At 44.4% G+C, this 17,252-nt stretch overlaps 1 long non-coding RNA gene across 1 annotated transcript; it reads left to right on the forward strand.

Moving 5' to 3' along the window:
- The first annotated feature begins 13,550 nt into the window (after positions 1 to 13,550).
- Positions 13,551 to 14,526, forward strand: LOC144118867 (uncharacterized). Its single transcript, XR_013312175.1, has 2 exons — positions 13,551 to 13,618; positions 14,134 to 14,526. It is a non-coding gene; the product is annotated as an uncharacterized LOC144118867 (long non-coding RNA).
- Positions 14,527 to 17,252: the final 2,726 nt, after the last annotated feature.

Consider the following 17,252-nt stretch of genomic DNA (forward strand, 5'->3'; position numbering starts at 1 on the left):
CTATGATCCCTCCGACCCTAGAAGCCGCCAACATATTCGAACACAGCCCCTGCCCATGCCGTTTGGTGTGTTCATGGGCCTCAGGGATCGGCTCAAGGTGACCTAGCTACGACCCGGAAGATTCCGAGACCAGCGATCATCCGATAACCATCTGCTCATCTCTTTCAACATGATGGCAAGCCATGCATCGTCTTCTCTTGTGTGTTCATCCCTCCTGTCACGCCCATCGTCACGTCCAGCATTTAATTTTCACGACCGTAATTCTAGTTCGTGCGATCGGGACTATCGCTCGGCAGCCGCTGGTAGTGTCACGAACTAGAAGACGACAAGGTGGGCAGTGGCGCGGCACGGAGCACTCGCGCTAGGTCCACCGCCATTAAATCATTCCATCGCCGTCTAAAATGTTGTCCTGTCTTCACCTCCTTGTCGTCACGTAACAATATGTGGAGCGAAGAATGGTTGTTCCAGGCAATGTGCCACCTTTTGGGGATGGGCCCTAGGTTTCCTCATGAGCAGCTACAGTTATTGAACGTGGATTGGGCTGCGGCAAAGGTCGGGTGATAGAAAAACTTCTGAGGGAGGCAGCCCCAGAGGTATTTAGGGCAAATCAGGCTGCAGGTTTTTCATCCACGTCCAGTCCCAGTATAAGAGGGTGTAAAGCATACATTACTGTTGTGGTTTCCGCATGTGTTATCGTAAAGTAATGCTAACATCGTCTCTGGAAGCATACCCGGTACCACAGGGTGTAGGAAATGCTCCTCGAAAACAAAAGAGTATTTAATGGTTCCCTATGGTATACCTTAACTGGCTCTGGCAGTCATGGTGGAATGCGACGCTCTCGGAGAGTAAGTGAAGGAACATGTCAGCAATGTTCCATGCCACACAATGGGACGAATTTCCCGGCCTTTTGTAGACATATTCGGTGGGAAAGAACTCTGGGAGAAAAATATTTCAGCAAGCTGCACTTCTCTCTCTGTCAGGGGTAAGAGAATAACCTCTTGATGTTGCTGGCGGACTAACAATAAGAGGCGGCCTCTGCGTTGATTCCGGAATGAACATTCCCTCTAAAGCTACTTGTATCATATACGGAGCCAAAATGTGTGCAACTAGGCAAGTGTTAAAACAAAGCAATAGAAGAACAGGCTGTTCGCCCGTCTTGGGCAACCACTTGAAGGAAGCTAGTCCACCGCAATGCATTTTCGAGGTGCAGTGCGCCAGCAGATTACAGCATCTTGTTCAAAATCGATAGCTGTGGTAAAAAGATTTCTAGTCTCAGTTTCAGCTAAATATTTTTGTTCGTTTTAGGCGAATGAGAGGTCTTCATTTGGGCAGACGCGCACATGTTCAGATGCGCGTGATAAATGGAAGCTACCTGCATTTATTTTATTCCAGGTATTTTTCTGCGGCCCGGATCATCATTAGGCGTCGGCTAACGGTTGAAGAAGAAATAGAACTTTTTAAAATAGGTGTATAGGCGCGAAAAAATAAAACACTGAGTTACAATCCTCGCTTTAGGACTAATATGTGACATACCATGTGTATATCTATTTTAAAGTGTATATCATTAACTAATGGTATCTAAGCATGCGGTGTATCTGCTCACCAAATGACATATTACATTTAATTAGAAGTCAAGTATAAAGAAGAAGCAAATTACAGCCCGCAATGAGCGTCTTAGAAACGGCAGAAGCCGTTCAAATGAAGATCAGGCCTGATGGGGCCGAAGTAAAAGAGATAAAAGTACTGGCATGTTTCTGTATTAGTCACGCTGTAGAATTTAGGTGCTCAGTTTTGCATTTTGGCTAAGGGTATGTTACTGAACTGAGCATGAAATTGCTTTTTTTTACTTTGTAAAGTGTGACAGCCACGTGCTGTGACACAGATACATTTATATCTGCAGGAGAGATGCATTATCATTAATACTTCTCTATTCTCTGTGCTGCATGCATCAAACGAAGCAAAGAGACACAAAGTGAATGTAGCGTAGTGTATAGAATATACAGATTATAATGTATATTACTTGGCATATTGAATTTGTTTTGCTGTTTTACACGTAGCTTCCAGTGAATAACTATTTTTTAACTTCTGTGTCGAAGAATATGATTAAGATGTTTTTAAACTATGTCAACCGTTTCCTGTACTGCGTTGTGACTGTCCAATCAAGAGATGATAAGACGTAGTGCATATAATATCGAAAAACACAGCCTATTTATAGCGGAGGAAGGTTGACTGAACTAACAGTCAACGCAGAAGCAAGTTCATTACGGTATGGGGCTACATACCTGGCTACGTATATAAAACGTGGTTAATACAAGCAAGCCGTAGTTCAAAGTGATCCATCTCGACCAGCCACAATCTACATCCCATCGCAAGTAGGGGAGTTTGAAATACTTTCACTTCATGACACACTGTAAAACTACTCTTATTGACGGGCCTCTAGTGATATTCGTGGTAACGTGGCAATGAAAAAAAAACATTGGGATCAGAAAATGTTTTTACATAGGTGTAGCGACTCAATATCTGATTATTAAAATATCCATGGGGCACATTGCATACTCATCACAAAGAACGAAGGTTGTTAGATACACATAATTCTTCAGAGTTATTATTTTCATCAGATTGAATATCGTGGAAAGCCCGCGAGCCATTGTGTTGCACCACCGAGCAGGATCACGTAAATACAAAAGTGCATAAAGAGAATGACAAATCAAAACGCCTGCCCATAAACTCAAGGGAATAAGAGGAGGTATTTAAAGCGCACAGAAGATTTACAATGCTCGAGGAGAAAATACAGTGAATATATTTTTAGTGCGATAATATTTAGTGGAATTTCTTTATTGTCATCGTCTGAGACTGGAGCAGATTTTATGAAGTTATTTTTCACAAAGAAGTAAACGGCTATTTGCAGCATGTCTAGCATTGCAGATTTTTCAGTATTTGAAGCATAGCGCTAGCACATTGTATGGCTGCATCTCTGTTTTGTTTAGGGCCTTGGGTACTATTAGAAGGTCCAAAGAGTGCAGTTTTGTTGGCGTCTACAAATCTCAAACGTGTTTCTGTTATGGCAGTGTGCCAGCGAGGCAGAAAGCAGAAGAGAAGACATCACAAATATTGGAAAAAAAACGGCTAACATGACCTAAGCTGTGCGTCGAACATGTAGATTATCTCATAGATTAAGCGTTTTAATGTGGGTTTTCTTTACTACAGGAATTTTATCTGACATATATCAATTCCACTTGTCGTACTGTAGCTGACATTAACTCGACGTCTTCTCAGGTCTTGGTTTTGTTTACAGGGCTTTAATGTCCCAAACTTACTCAGGTTATGAGGGACAATAATAATAATAATAATTGGTTTTGGGGGAAAGGAAATGGCGCAGTATCTGCCTCATATATCGTTGGAAACCTGAACCGCGCCGTAAGGGAAGGGTAAAGGAGGGAGTGAAAGAAGAGGGAAGAGAGAGGTGCCGTAGTGCAGGGCTCCGGAATAATTTTGACCACCTGGGGATCTTTAATGTTCACTGACCTCGCACAGCACACGGGCGCCTTAGCATTTTTCCTTCATAAAAACGCAGCCGCCGCGGTCGGGTTCGAACCCGGGAACTCCGGATCAGTAGTCGAGCGCCCCAACCACTGAGCCACCGCGGCGGGGCTAGTTATGAGGGACGCCAGGTATTGATTTTAAAAACAGCAGTGTAAAGTTTACAAAAGTTTTATGAACATAGATGTACGAAGTATATTAGGAGCAAACATTTTTTTCGAAACTTCGATCTTAAGATAATTCAGTCAGTACCAAAGGTGTAAGCGAAATTCGCACGAATCCTGAAAATAGCAAAAAATAGGGAAGCGGTCAGTCACATATCGATATATTTTTGGATGTGTCCACTATATATTGCAGTGATATAAAATAAACTACGAAAATAATTCCCTTTTTCAATGAGAAGTTCTACTTTAAATCGCAAGAATCCCCCTTTGGTTCTAAATATCCTGCTGGCGGGAGGTTTGACAACGCTTAGCAGCGACAAGGAATGGAGTATCCGGTATTAGGACTTGTGCGCAGGCAATTGGCATACTGGATCTGAGGTGGTAACCTATCATCCTGAAACGCCGAGCTCATTTGTTAACTTTTAATAAAGGGACGAGATGCTCGCTCAAATGTGTGCCCCTGAAGATGGCAGTGATTCTTGTTGAGTGGTGCCGTAGAGTTGCAGAAATTAGTTGATGTAAAAAACTGTAAATCAACGGGACACCTAGGTCTTCAAACTTGTGTCGTAATGTGGTGCTTGCTTCAAGTTTAATAAGCTACAGTTGCAACTCGGGCCCAATATCGCCAACTCGCAGTGCGAAGGGCAGAGAGAAATAGAGTAAATTGCTGGGCTAGTTGGTTCATAATGCGCATTATGAACAAGACAAAAGTTAGGGACTCACAGTCAGGAATAGAGCCAAAAGTAGAAAGTTCCTGCATTTCAATTTCCACACCAGAGATGTCTATTCTGGTGTCGAAATTAACCACTCCCGAACAACTTTTTCTGGCTCTACAGAGAAGGCTACGCAGGAAAGGAAATGAGGCGAGCGTTTGTTACCCTGCCGTGGGAATTGGGTTCGTTGATCTTGTTTAGGGGTGCGTAGGAGTGAAAGCGAGAGATGGTTGCCCGGCGCCTCGCTCCTTCTGAGCTCTCGAAAACAGCTGCCATTCGTGTGAAGGTAACGCAAGATTAAGAAGCTCCGGCCTCTTCTCCTGTCCGCAAAGAATGAATGCCGTCTGCGGACGTAACTTTTTGGCCGATTTCAGCTGGAAAACAAATCTGGTGGGGACTGATGGGGCTGACACTTGAAGCCGGCAAGCTTTCTGAATAAGGATAAAACTTGGATAGGCTGCGCACCGCGTCTTTCTGACCAGTGGCCTACAGCATACATTTCGCTGTGGTAGAGCAATGCTAAGGCTATCTGTGAAAGAGTACGCGGTACCACAGGGTGTAGGAAATGCTCCTCGGAAACAAAACAGTATTTAATGTCTCCTTAATGGTTTGCTTTTTGAGGCTTTGTCAGTCATAGTGCAATCCGAGGCTCCTACCGAGTATGTGAAGGAATATGCCAAAAATGTTGCACTATGTGTGATGAGATGGAATTCACGGCCTTCTGAAGACCTGTCAAGGAGAAAGAGTCTAGTTCGAAAATAATTCAGCAAGCTGCACTTCATCTCGCACAAGGAAGAGTTAAACGTCTTCGTGTTGCTCACGGACTACAATAAGCGTCAGCATCTGCTTAGGTGCAGTTCCTTCATGGCTGCTTGTGCCATGTACGCTGCCATAATGTGCGCTGTTAGGCAACTGCTAGAATAAAAATAGAGGCACTGGCTGTTCGCGTGTCTTCGGCAACCACTTTATGGAGGTAAGTTCAAAGGAATGAATCTTCGAGGTGTCGTGCGCCAGCAGATTGCAGCATTTTGTTCAGAGTTGATGCCTTCATTTAAAAGAGATCAAACCTCATCAGATCAAACCAATTCTTCTTAATCAAGCAATAGTATACTTCATCATGCTGGAAGTGGCAGGTGTTGAGGCTGTATGATGCAAGATCCATTTAACCGATGGTGTTGTTCAAGTTGGAGCTGTCTACAGGCCTCCATATGCCGATGTACTGTATATAGACCCGTTGTTCGACTACATGCTTAGACATACTCCCGGCGGGAAAATCGTCATGGCTGGGGACTGTAATCTACCAGATATTAACTGGAAATCCCTCAACCCCGCAAATGCTACAAATAACCAGATGATAGATTTCGTGTTCTCGTTCAACCTTACGCAGATTGTTGACAATCCAACTCGTGTCCGTAACAAAACCAGATTTATTCTAGACCTATTCTTCGTTAGCGATTACTTTCCAGGCACTGCCATAAGAGTAGAAACACTTCAATGGCTATCAGAATAAGAATTAATACTGTGTACATTGTCTACAACAAACCTTTTTAGCCCGGATCGTACTGAAAAACGTGTCTTCGCATTTAATAGGGCCAATGATGATGTGGTTATGACTTATCTCGTCCATGAATACGAGAACTTTTCCCATTTATGCCTCGATAAGCAGTCAAGTATTGACAGCGTCTGGCAGTTATTCAAAAATCTTGTTATCTATTGCATGGAAAGCTTCGTTCCAACAGTTCGATAATATGTCAAAATTTAGAATCACTGGATCACGCGTGAAATAATTCATATTAAACGAACGATCAAAAGACTCAGACAGTGGAACAAATTTCGCACCAACCCTAACTACCACTGTCGAATTAATTAATTAAATAGGCAGCTTAAACATGCAAATCGAAATGCAAAAGAACATTTCTGCAACACTACATTACAAAACATACATTAAAACTCCACCAAGGAAATTTTGCCGTTACTTGAGAACAAAGAAAAACATAATTCTTCGGATGTCATCTCTGGACGGCAAACTTAAAGCAGATTCGTTCAACAAATATTTTCAATCAGTATTCACTGTTGACAAAAACCACGTTGGCCAGATTGCTCCACAACAATATGGTCACCAGCATCTCGTCGGTACGCCTACAATTTCTGAGGCTGGTGTGCTATCCTTGCTTCCAAATATTGATGAAAAGAAAAGTAGCGGCCCAGATGACATTTCTAATGGTTTTCTGAAACGTTATGCCGAGCATTCCAGCAAGTATCTTTGCCTTCTTTTCCAGCAATCAATTCGAGAATGTGCGCCCTCTGAGAGGAAAATCGTCAAAGAAATCCTTGTCCACAAATCAGGTGATAAACACTCCCGGAATAATTATAGACCATATCTCTGATATGTACATATTGGAAAAGTTTGGAACACATCATTCTAAAATTTCTGACTCAAAACGTAGAGACTCAAAAGCTAATTCACCCTTGCCAGCACGGGTTTAGAAATGGACAATCCACTGTAACACAACCTGTTGAATTCGTGCATGATCTTGCGCAAGGTATTAACAATCAGTCGCAATTTGATATAATTTTCCTTGACTTTCGAAAGCGTTCGACCCGGTGTCGCACCAAAAATTGATGTAAAAACTCAAGCAGTTAATTAGTGATGGTCCCGTCACACAATGAATCAGCAGTTTTTTGTCTGAACGTTACCAATTTGTCAAATTCTACGGACATACCTCCGACATTATTCCCGTGGTATCTGGTGTCAACAAAGAATCTGTACTGGCGCCTTTTATTTTTGCTATTTATTGATGATATAAATAACCCAAATGAAGTACAAATGAGAATGTTTGCAGACGATTGCGCTCTTTTTCATGAAATTAAACATCAGTCTGACCAGATCAAACTAAATAGAGCTGTGAATAAAGTTTTTCAGTGGTGTAATGATTGGAGTATGGTCATTAACAATGACAAGACTGTTTCTATGTCCATCACAAAGAAAAATAATTCCGCTTAAGTTCACTTATGATTCTGATAACACTGCGCTACGAACTGTTACGGATTACCGATATCATCCTTATCTCATCCGACCGGAACTGGACAACGCATGTTCAGCATGTAGCAAATAAGGCAATGAACAAACTGCTTTTCCTCAAACGTGGCTTGAATAACTCGCCTCCCGAAATAAAGCTTCTGGCATACACTACGCTTATACGCCCGGTATTGGAATATGCTAACATTACATGGTTCCCTCATACAGGTACTAGCGTAGCCGCACTGGAAAGTGTGCGGTGAAAAGCTGCGCGATTTATCTTTAACTAGTATAGACGCAGAGATTCCCCTACTGAACTTTAGCATAACGCAGGACTTATGCCTTTATCTATCCGATCGAACCTGCACCGCTTGCAATTCTTATACTTACTTCTGTACAATCCTTTTAAGCTCAACTCTTAAGACTTCGTCAATACAAGCCACTCCAGAATCACCCGCCGCAAACATCCTTTCACACTTGATGAATATTTTTTGTCGCAATAACACATTCTGTTTTTTCCTTTTTTCCGCGAGCAGTGCGCGAATGGAATTCACTTGACGCTTCGATTGTAAAGCGGCCGACAGTCCTCAAATTTTTGGAGCTCGCAGAGCTGAGCACATTGCCACAAAACTGACTAAATATTGTTACAATGTTGGTGATATATACTTTGTTCCGTATAACTGATTACATCGAATTTGTTTGTTCTTGTCTTGCTTTAAGTAGACCCATCATTTTCATTGCACAAATGCTTACTGTTCTATAACTGTTTTATCTGGAAGTTGTGTATTTTGTGAAGTGCGCCCATCCTGTAAAAACGCCGGTTGGGGTTGACAGTATTTCGAAATAAAAAAAATAAACAATTGTTCACTCAGCATTGTGCGTAAACAGTCACGAAATTATATATTACGTTTATTTACAAGTCAAGTCCAAGGAAGGATGAAACGTCAGCTCACAGTGAGCGTTCCAAAATTGCAGAAGCCGTTTAAATTATGATCAGACCTGCTAAGGCCGGTAGTAAATGATGTAAATGCAGTGGCATGTTTCTTTATTAGTCGCAGTGTACATTTCAAATGCTCAGTTTGTCATTTTGGCTAAGGGTATGTTGCTGAACTTGCCTACAAATTGTTTTCTTTAAATTTTTAAAGTGTGACATCGACGTGGAGTGACTGAGAAACATTTGTATCTGCAGGAGAGATTCATTACCATAAATCCTTCTAAAGTTTGTATGCTGAATGCATACAGCTAAGCAACGAGACACAGAGTGAATGTGGCGTATATAAAGTATATAAAATTGAAGTGCGTATTTTTTCGCATATCATTTTTTTCGCATTCAGGTCGAGGTTTCAGTTAAGAACTATTTTTAACTTTCTTGTCCAACAGTACCATTAGAACTATGTCAACGTTTCTCTATACTGATCTTTGACAGTCCAATCAAGTTATGATGAGACGTATGTTCATGATATCGAAAACGAAAAACACAGTCGGCTTATCGCTAGGAAAAGCGACTGAACTAGCTATTAGCGTAGAAGAAAGTTCACTTTCCTATTGCACTACATACCTGGCTTCGTATATAAAAGGCGGATAATACAAGCCGGCCACAGTTCAAAACGATCACCCAGACCATCCACAATCTACATCACATCGTAAGCAGGACAACTTGAAATATTTTCGCTTAGTGATTCGCGGAAAAACTACTTTTATTAACGGATGCGAGGCGTTACTTGTTACCGAGTGCTTATAAGCACAATGAAAAAAACATTCGCAGCAGGAAATGTTGGTACATAACTGTAGCGACTGCGTTTTTTTATTGTTAAAAAACCATGGTGCTCATTTCTAAAAAGGAGTTCGTTAGATATAAAAAATGCTTGAGACCAATTATTTTCGTCAGATTAAATTTCGTGAAAAGCCCGACAGCCTATCTGTTTGCGCTAGCGAAGCATAATCGTATAACTAACAGTGTATCAATGGAGTCTCAAAGCTAAGCACCTGCCATTAATTTTATGCAGTCTTGTAGGCGTTACCGAAAAAAATTAACTAAATACGTTGCTCGTTACGCTAAAAAAAAGGAACGCGTTACCGCACTACGTTACCTACAAAAAAGATAACGCATTATCATTACCGTTATCGAAAAAAAGTATCGCACGTTACTTCGCCGTAACTTCATGGCCATTAATTTTAATTAGGCTTTAAATTAAGAACTTACGATAACAATTTCATAAAGCTCTCATTTCACATAAAACTTCTAGCCCAAACAAGATTTTACGCGAAATCTTGATTTAACAAGAATCCTTTCACAAATGTGGAGCAGCTTAGCAATGTATAGTGGCCTAAGTTGCCTGTATAGTTACTTGTGATGGCTTGTAACTCTGTGGCACATGGTGAAGCCATTTTCTGAATGTGACATTAAACACAAAATGACTCTTCATCATCAAGTTTAACTTCGTAAAAAATCATCGCTGAACTCTCAACAAATTTTAGATATTTCTGAAAAATTTAAAATTCCAAAATGCTTGGAATGCTTCAACTCTTCAGAGAGTTGTGTGTGTGAGCGGTTTGAGAAGGGGAAGTCGGTGAAGGCAAGTGTGTGAATGCGTGTTCTTGCACCTATTTCGTGCTTAATGCATCTCTTCTGTCTTTTTTCTTAGTTGGGCGCGTCGTCAAGGGCAGGTGTTTTCTGGCATGCATGCGAGCCGAAACAAGAGTCGTCGAGAGCACCTTTACATTTTATTTATTTCCAACATCACCTAAGGAGCTCTGCGCTTTGTTTTCTAAAAAAAAGAGTGTGGAGTGGGCCACTACTGGAAAAAAAAAGTAACAATTGGACTGGATTGGAGCAAACTTTATTTGTGCCTGCAGTTGGGCGCTCGCGCGCCCCGACGAGGGCCTACGTCGTCTACGAGGTTGCCGTTACTGGGCGCGGGTCTCCGCTTGCCGTTGCCGGATCGCTGGGTCCCTGCCTTTCGAGCGCCCCGAGGACCTGCTGGACGGCCCACAGCTGTTGGTCTCGGTCGTTGCTCTTCGCGGCTGCCTTCAGCCGCGGCGGGATTGTTCTTGATCTTGCTTCCGTTGGATTTTTGATGCAGTCCCACAAGATGTGCGTGTGATCTGCCGTCTCCCTCCGGCAGACTCTACACGTATCGGTCGGGTAGATCTCGGGGTGCATGCGATGCATCAATCCCGGGCTCGGTAACGATTCGGTCTGGAGCTGTCTCAGTAGTACCGCCTCCGCCCGACTCAGCCTCTGTTGTGGGTTGGGAGAGTCCTGCGAGCCAGGCGGTAGGCCTTCGTGATTTCGCTGTAGTCCGTCATGCGGTCCTTGGCTACGAACCACGTCGGACGGTGTGTTGCCGGGGCGCAGTTGGTTAGCGCTCGCGCCGCTGCGTGTGCCGTCTCATTGTGGTTCTCACTGCGTTCCGGCGCGTCGGCCGCGCGCGCAGGAAACCACTTGATTCTTACTCTTCTGTCTTGCAGTTTGGTCTCTCGTAGTACGCGCTCGGCCTCCCTGCAGACTTGGCCTTTGGCGAAGTTTCGCACCGCCTGTCTCGAGTCACTCAGCACCGTGTAGCAGTCTGCGTCGGCGATGGCCAGGGCGATGGCCACCTCCTCCGCTTGTTCCGCTCCGGCGCTTCTCACGCTCGCTGCCGTCCTCGTGGCGCCGGTCGACGCCTCTATGACGACCGCTCCGAAGGCGCTCCGTTGGTATTCGGCCTCGTCCACGCACCGCGCGTTCTCGTCGTTGGCGTGCAGGTCGATGAGAGTCTTGGCCCTCGCCGCTCTTCTTTCCTTGTTAAACTCGGGGTTCATGTTCTTGGGTATGGCGTCGATTCTGGTCTGGCGTCGGGCCTCTTCGGGGACGGGGAACTTCATCTCCGCCTCGTTCGAGTGTCCTATTCCCAGGTTGTCCAGTATCTTCCTCCCGGCTTGGGTCGTGGACAGCCGCTCCAGTTGAGAGGTCCGTTGCGCTTTGGCTATTTCTTCGAGCGTGTTGTGCATCCCGAGTTGTAGGAGGCGGTTCGTGCTCGTGGACACGAACAGGCCAAGCGCCGTCTTGTACGCTCTTCTGATGATTACATTGATTTTGTTGCGTTCGTGTTGCAGCCATCTGTGGTAGGCTGCAACGTACGCGACGTGGCTGATGATGAAGGATTGGACGAGCCTGATTAGGCTCTCCTCTATCATGCCAGCCTTCCGGGCAGTGACTCTTTTGAGGTGTCGCATAGCGTTGGCCGCTTTTGCCGTGAGATGGGCGATGCTTTCGCCGTTTCTTCCATGCTTTTCGATGACCATGCCTAACAAGTAACAAGTAACACGTAACGTGACAGCTCATGGTATCGAAAAATGTTAACGTAGCACGTTACCCGTAACAGTTCCGAAATGGTAATGCGTGCGTTACTAAGTTACCGAAAAAGGTAAAACGTTACCGGTAACGCCGTTATTTGCAACACGTTACCGCCAACACTGATTTTATGTGAAAATGAAGAGATACTTTAAAGAAGACAGAGAATTCCCAACGCCCCGGGTGAAAATACAGCGCTTTGAGTTTTGAAAAGATTGCGAGATTGGAGCAGATTTTACAAAGACAATTTTCGGAAATATATCAACAGCTTTTCGCACTGTGTCTGGATGTGAATATTTTATGTATATGAAGCAAAGCGCTCGCATTATGGCTGGCTCTCTCTGTGCTTTACTGAAGGCCCTAAGCACTAATATATGTGGTGAATCGCGGCGCTTTATTTACTCTGCAAATTAGGAACGGGCTATTATGATGGGAGTGTGCCGGATAGAGAAAAAGTTGAGAGAGAGACATCGACAAATTTTTAAAAACGGCTAACGTGGCGCAAGCTGCGCTTCAAACGTGCTAATTCTCGGTTACAATTGCGTTGTAATTTCGGGTTCTCTTCACTACTGGATTTATTTTATGAAATATTTCATTTGAACTTTCCTCATTATAGCTAACACTGTACGTCTCTCAGATCTTTATTTTAAAAACAGTAGCGTAAAATTTACGTAAGTTCCACAAACTCAGGCGTGCAAATTATATAACAAAGAAAATTTTTCTGCAATTCAGATGTTCTGATTAGTGCGATGTCAGTGCACGTTAAAAAACCGCAGGTTCTCGAAATTTCCAGAGCCCTTCATTTTGGCGTCCCTCATAGTCTTCGTGGCTTTGGAAGGTTTGACCCGCATAAATCATGTTAATATTATTCAATGAATTAGTTGAACATTACCTACGTCGGGTTTCTTAATGTTACACCTATCATCATTTTTTTCCGTGGCTCGCTGTGTTGTCCGTAACTTGCGCTGAACGCTTTTCGATAGCCTCCACGTTACTGCCCCGTAGGTGAGTGCTGGTTAGATACAGCTGTTATACAATTTTCTTTTGAGCGGTATCGACAATATGCTGTTCATGTTCTGAGAGAGCCTGTCACATGCGGTCTACCCCATTCTTATCCCCCTATTTATTTCCCTCTCATGATCCGGATCAGCTGTCACTACCTGCCCTAAGTAGACGTATTCCTTTACCACTTCCAGCACCTCGCTACGAATAGTGAAGTGCTGTTTTCTTGCTAGACTGTTGAACATTACTTTGGCTTTCTGCATGTTAAAGAGCCACCGTACTGCAGAGTACGGCGGATGAGCTGGGTGAGTACGACAGAGTGGGTGAGGGAATAAACTCGTGTAAATGACATCCTAGTCAGAATCAACGGGAAGAAGTTTGCTTGGTCAGGCCACTTTAATGCGCAGGCAAGATAACCGCTGGTTTTTAGGGCCAACGGAGCGGATTCCAAAAGAAGGCAAGCGTAGCAGGGGGCGGCAGAAGGTTAGGTGGGCGGATGAGATTAGGAAGTTTGCAGGCATAAGGTGAGCGCAGCTGTCACAGGACAGGGTGGAGACATGAGAGAGGGCTTTGACCTGCAGTGGATGTAGTCAGGCTGATGATGATGATTATGACGTCGGGTACAGTGGTGCGCAGTTATTTTTGGTACTCAAGAAAAAAGAACCAGTGCATTGCATAGAATCATGTTAATTCTGATGTGAGCGAAATTCGATGCCATGACTCGTTTGTGCTTAATTTTGGCCATGGTTTATTTTTGTGCCTTTTTCTAGCACCCATCAAATAGGTGCCATGAAGGTGAAGGTTATTCTTCTTGGTCTTGCCTTAGTTGGTCTTCTAGCATCAGGTAAGAGAATCTGGAAAACAATTATTATATTGAAGTACTATTAATATTGGTGTACAGTTAGTAACCACACATACCGAATCAGGCAGCGTAGAAATTGAGTTAGCTCAGTAATACAGGAGCAGTGCGATCATAACAAACGCACTCCTTAAAGGAAAGGACCATACAGTGAGAGGACCCACAGACCCGAGAAACAACGAGTACTAGATGTCGTAACACGATCTGCAATAAAACCTACTCCCGTGTGCAATATGTTCTATGAAGAGACATATGTTACACATAATTACGTGAGAGAAGCACAAATTAAGTTGTTTTAATCACGTTTTCGTCTAAGAAAATAATATCGAATATAAATATGAAATTCAGCGTGGAAACAACTAGAAAATTTGTCCTTTCTCGGAACATTTTGGCTTTCATATTGCAGACGGGAGTACTTGCTGATTTGCACGCATTTTTGTGGAGTGAAAATTTTGCTAGAAGTATTCGTCCTTTCAATAATTACTTCCCTGCTTCTTCAGAATGCAAAGCCGCAATTATCTTCCAACCTGGTGGTGAGGCAAGGGCCTTTGGTCAGGAAGTTGATCGCCACAGTAGAGAGGTCCAGGATGTGGAGGGCCGTTCCCCTGTCCCGGGTGAGGCTGAAGCCAGGGCCGCTGCCAAGGAAATTGATCGCCACGGTGGAGGTGTCGAGGATGTGGAGGGCCGCATCCCCAGCAACTGCGTGAAATCACTCTGTGGTTAATGTTCTAGAGCAATGCTGTGTCGCTGCCTCCGATCTGCACCGCACAATCTGAAGTCACCGCTGCACTGTCGACGATATGGCTACAGTGGAGAAATTTTGCATGCATATTTTGCGCAACAAAGCTGGCAGAATTCAAGAACTACTTTAATGAGCAAGCATATTTTTGAGGATTTAGTGAAATAAAAGAGAACAATTTTTCATCATCGCCTTTCTTTTGCTGTGCCAGAACGCACTAACCGTGATGCATGAAATATGGGTAGTTAACCGCCCTGGAGGCGGTTTCACGGAGGCATCTGTTGCGTTGTTTTTCTTTTTTTTTGCAACTGTGTGTACTTCACCTGAAAGACTGGTGAAATGAAAAGTTTTGTTTTTTTTTCGTCGTTAAGAAACGAAGCGCTTTCACGTCGCTGCCCTGCACGAGAGCCGCCACAAGGTACATCCTAGTCAGATTTCTTCCATGATCCACTCTCAGTGTGAAGCTCCACTCTCAGCCGTCTCGTCGAATGTACTTTAGAGCGAATTGGGGAAATATAATCGCTGAATACCAATTCATCACTTTGCGGGTTAATTGTGAATATTTTGGGACACTTCGGATTCGCCCTAAGGGTATAACGCGATAACCTTGTAGATGCAGCGGGTATCACAATTATGCAATTTTATTCAGAACTCGAGTAAAACACAGTTGTACAACGTGAAACTACATTACTCAGAATAGTGCGAGGCGAATAAAAAGAATGCTCTGCTGACTGCGAAGCTGCCGGAACAGAAAACTGATTCCTTCAGATATGATGACTGCCAGCACTCGGAGTGAACACGGACTGCGGCGAGGAGCGGTTCTGTACCGTCTTCAGCTGCGTTGCCGCCGGCCACTGCGCTGCTACAAACTTGTTTTTTTTTTCTCAGCGGTGTTCCATGATGAGTCTGTTCTGGCAGCCGCCGCATGCCGCTGCCACTCCACCAACCAGTTTCGCCGCGCTGTCAGTCCAGCCGACCTCCATTAAAACATCTTCTTGAGTATGCTGGTGCATATGGATGCTGTTAATAAGTTTTAGAGCAAGCACGCAGCTTTTGTTCGCTGTCGGCCAACGTCGATGAAGCTTCTCATTCTGAGGCACGGGACCCTTAAGCTTTCGCTTGAAATATTCAATACAGAAATGCGTCTAATGAAAGTAGGTGACTAAATATATGTTCTTAGAAGCAATATATATCATTCTGGCATGCACCTCGTAGAGCCATAGAAACTGTTCACCTATCTCCTTATGCTGGCGTACAATTAGCAAGAACGGTCTTAGCCACGGAAGAAACACACTCAATTTACAAGTCGCTGCAAGTAAAAGTGACTCATACTGAATATACCGCAGCCTAGTCACCGAAAAATACCTATAGTCCGTGTTGCATCCAGACAGAAGGCGTGAGATTCAAGACATAGCTTTATTAGCCGTGTGGCTTACAGGCAGCAGGGAGACGAACAACGCAGTACACCACATAAACAAGGATATATTGGCACCTGGCGGTTTAAAGTGGCCCCTGAAAGACGATGAAGGTGGAGACTCTCGCAGGCTCTCTGGACCTGTGCCATTTAGTAAAAGCAGCTGGCGACACAGCGTCTTCCAGTTTAAACCCCAGTTTTCATTACAGTTCTTGTGGCGGTGCTGGGTATTCGGTCTCTCGATGTTGCGCACTCGTCCGCGCACCAACGACACTCAGTTTGTGCCCGTGGAGAAGCCAGTGGATCGCATCAGCCGGAAAAACCTGGGCCTTCCTCCCGAGCACGGACCCTTACACTCTAAACAAAATTACACCTATAGGGGAGTAAAGAACGAGTAAACTGTCCTCTAGCGCACGCCTTTTTATAAAAGAGTGGGCGCTGGAGGACAGCTTTACTCCCTTCTTGCTTCTTTTTTTTTTAGAGTGTAGGGTCCACCTCGACAACGAACTTCCGGACAACTGCGCAAAGCACCACTCCAGCAATGCAAGGTACGCTGATGTACACACTTCAGGATCTCCGAGTGCCGAAGACGTTCTTTGGCACCCCGCATGAAGGCGTCGAGGACTGGCTCGCTCAGTTCGAACGAATCACATCCTATAATCTAATGGACGACCACTTAAAGCTACGGAACGTCATCTTTTGTATCGAGGACCGGGCTTTCACCTGGTGTGAGAACCGGGAAGGCATACTGACATCTCGGCTTGAATTCCACTGTCGTATCCTCGAGGTGTATGCCAGCCGTGATCGGTGCGAACGAGCAGAGCGTGCTCTCCAGTCCCGAATACAGATGCCAACGGAGTCAGTCACGATGTACGCCAAGGACATGACCCTACTTTTTCGACGTGGTGATGCAGCGATGACTGAAGATAAAAAGCTGCGTCACCTGATGCGTGCGGTTAAGGAACGATTTTTTTGCTGGTCTTGTGCGCAGCCCACCCACTACTGTTGCCGCGCTCTGAGCGCAGGCGGCCAGGATACAAAAAGTTCTGCACCAACGCTCGGTTGCCTATGACAGGCCAGTCCTTGCCGCGACAGCTACCGAACCTATTCCAGCACTCATAGAACACACCGACTTCTTGTGCGATCTCGTTCGGACAATTGTATGCGAAGAACTTCAGAAGTTTGCGGCACATCCCAACTAGGGGGTGGCTCTCTCGCACATGTTATCCGCGAAGAGGTTCAGCAAGTCGAGTGGCCATCTAGATATACACGTTGCTGAAGCAAAAAGTTTCCCTGCCCCTGACCCTTATTTAAAAAACCCGTATCGCAACGTACCAGATTTCACCGGTAATTATCGATTTCATATCCGTCCGTTATTGACTGCATAATTCACAGACGGCGACATATTACTAGCGTTAATAAACACAAAGGACAGAGAGCAGAAACACACAGGACAGACGCTAGAC

This window comes from Amblyomma americanum, chromosome 2 (genome assembly GCF_052857255.1).
Source record: "Amblyomma americanum isolate KBUSLIRL-KWMA chromosome 2, ASM5285725v1, whole genome shotgun sequence".
Lineage (NCBI taxonomy): Eukaryota > Metazoa > Arthropoda > Arachnida > Ixodida > Ixodidae > Amblyomma > Amblyomma americanum.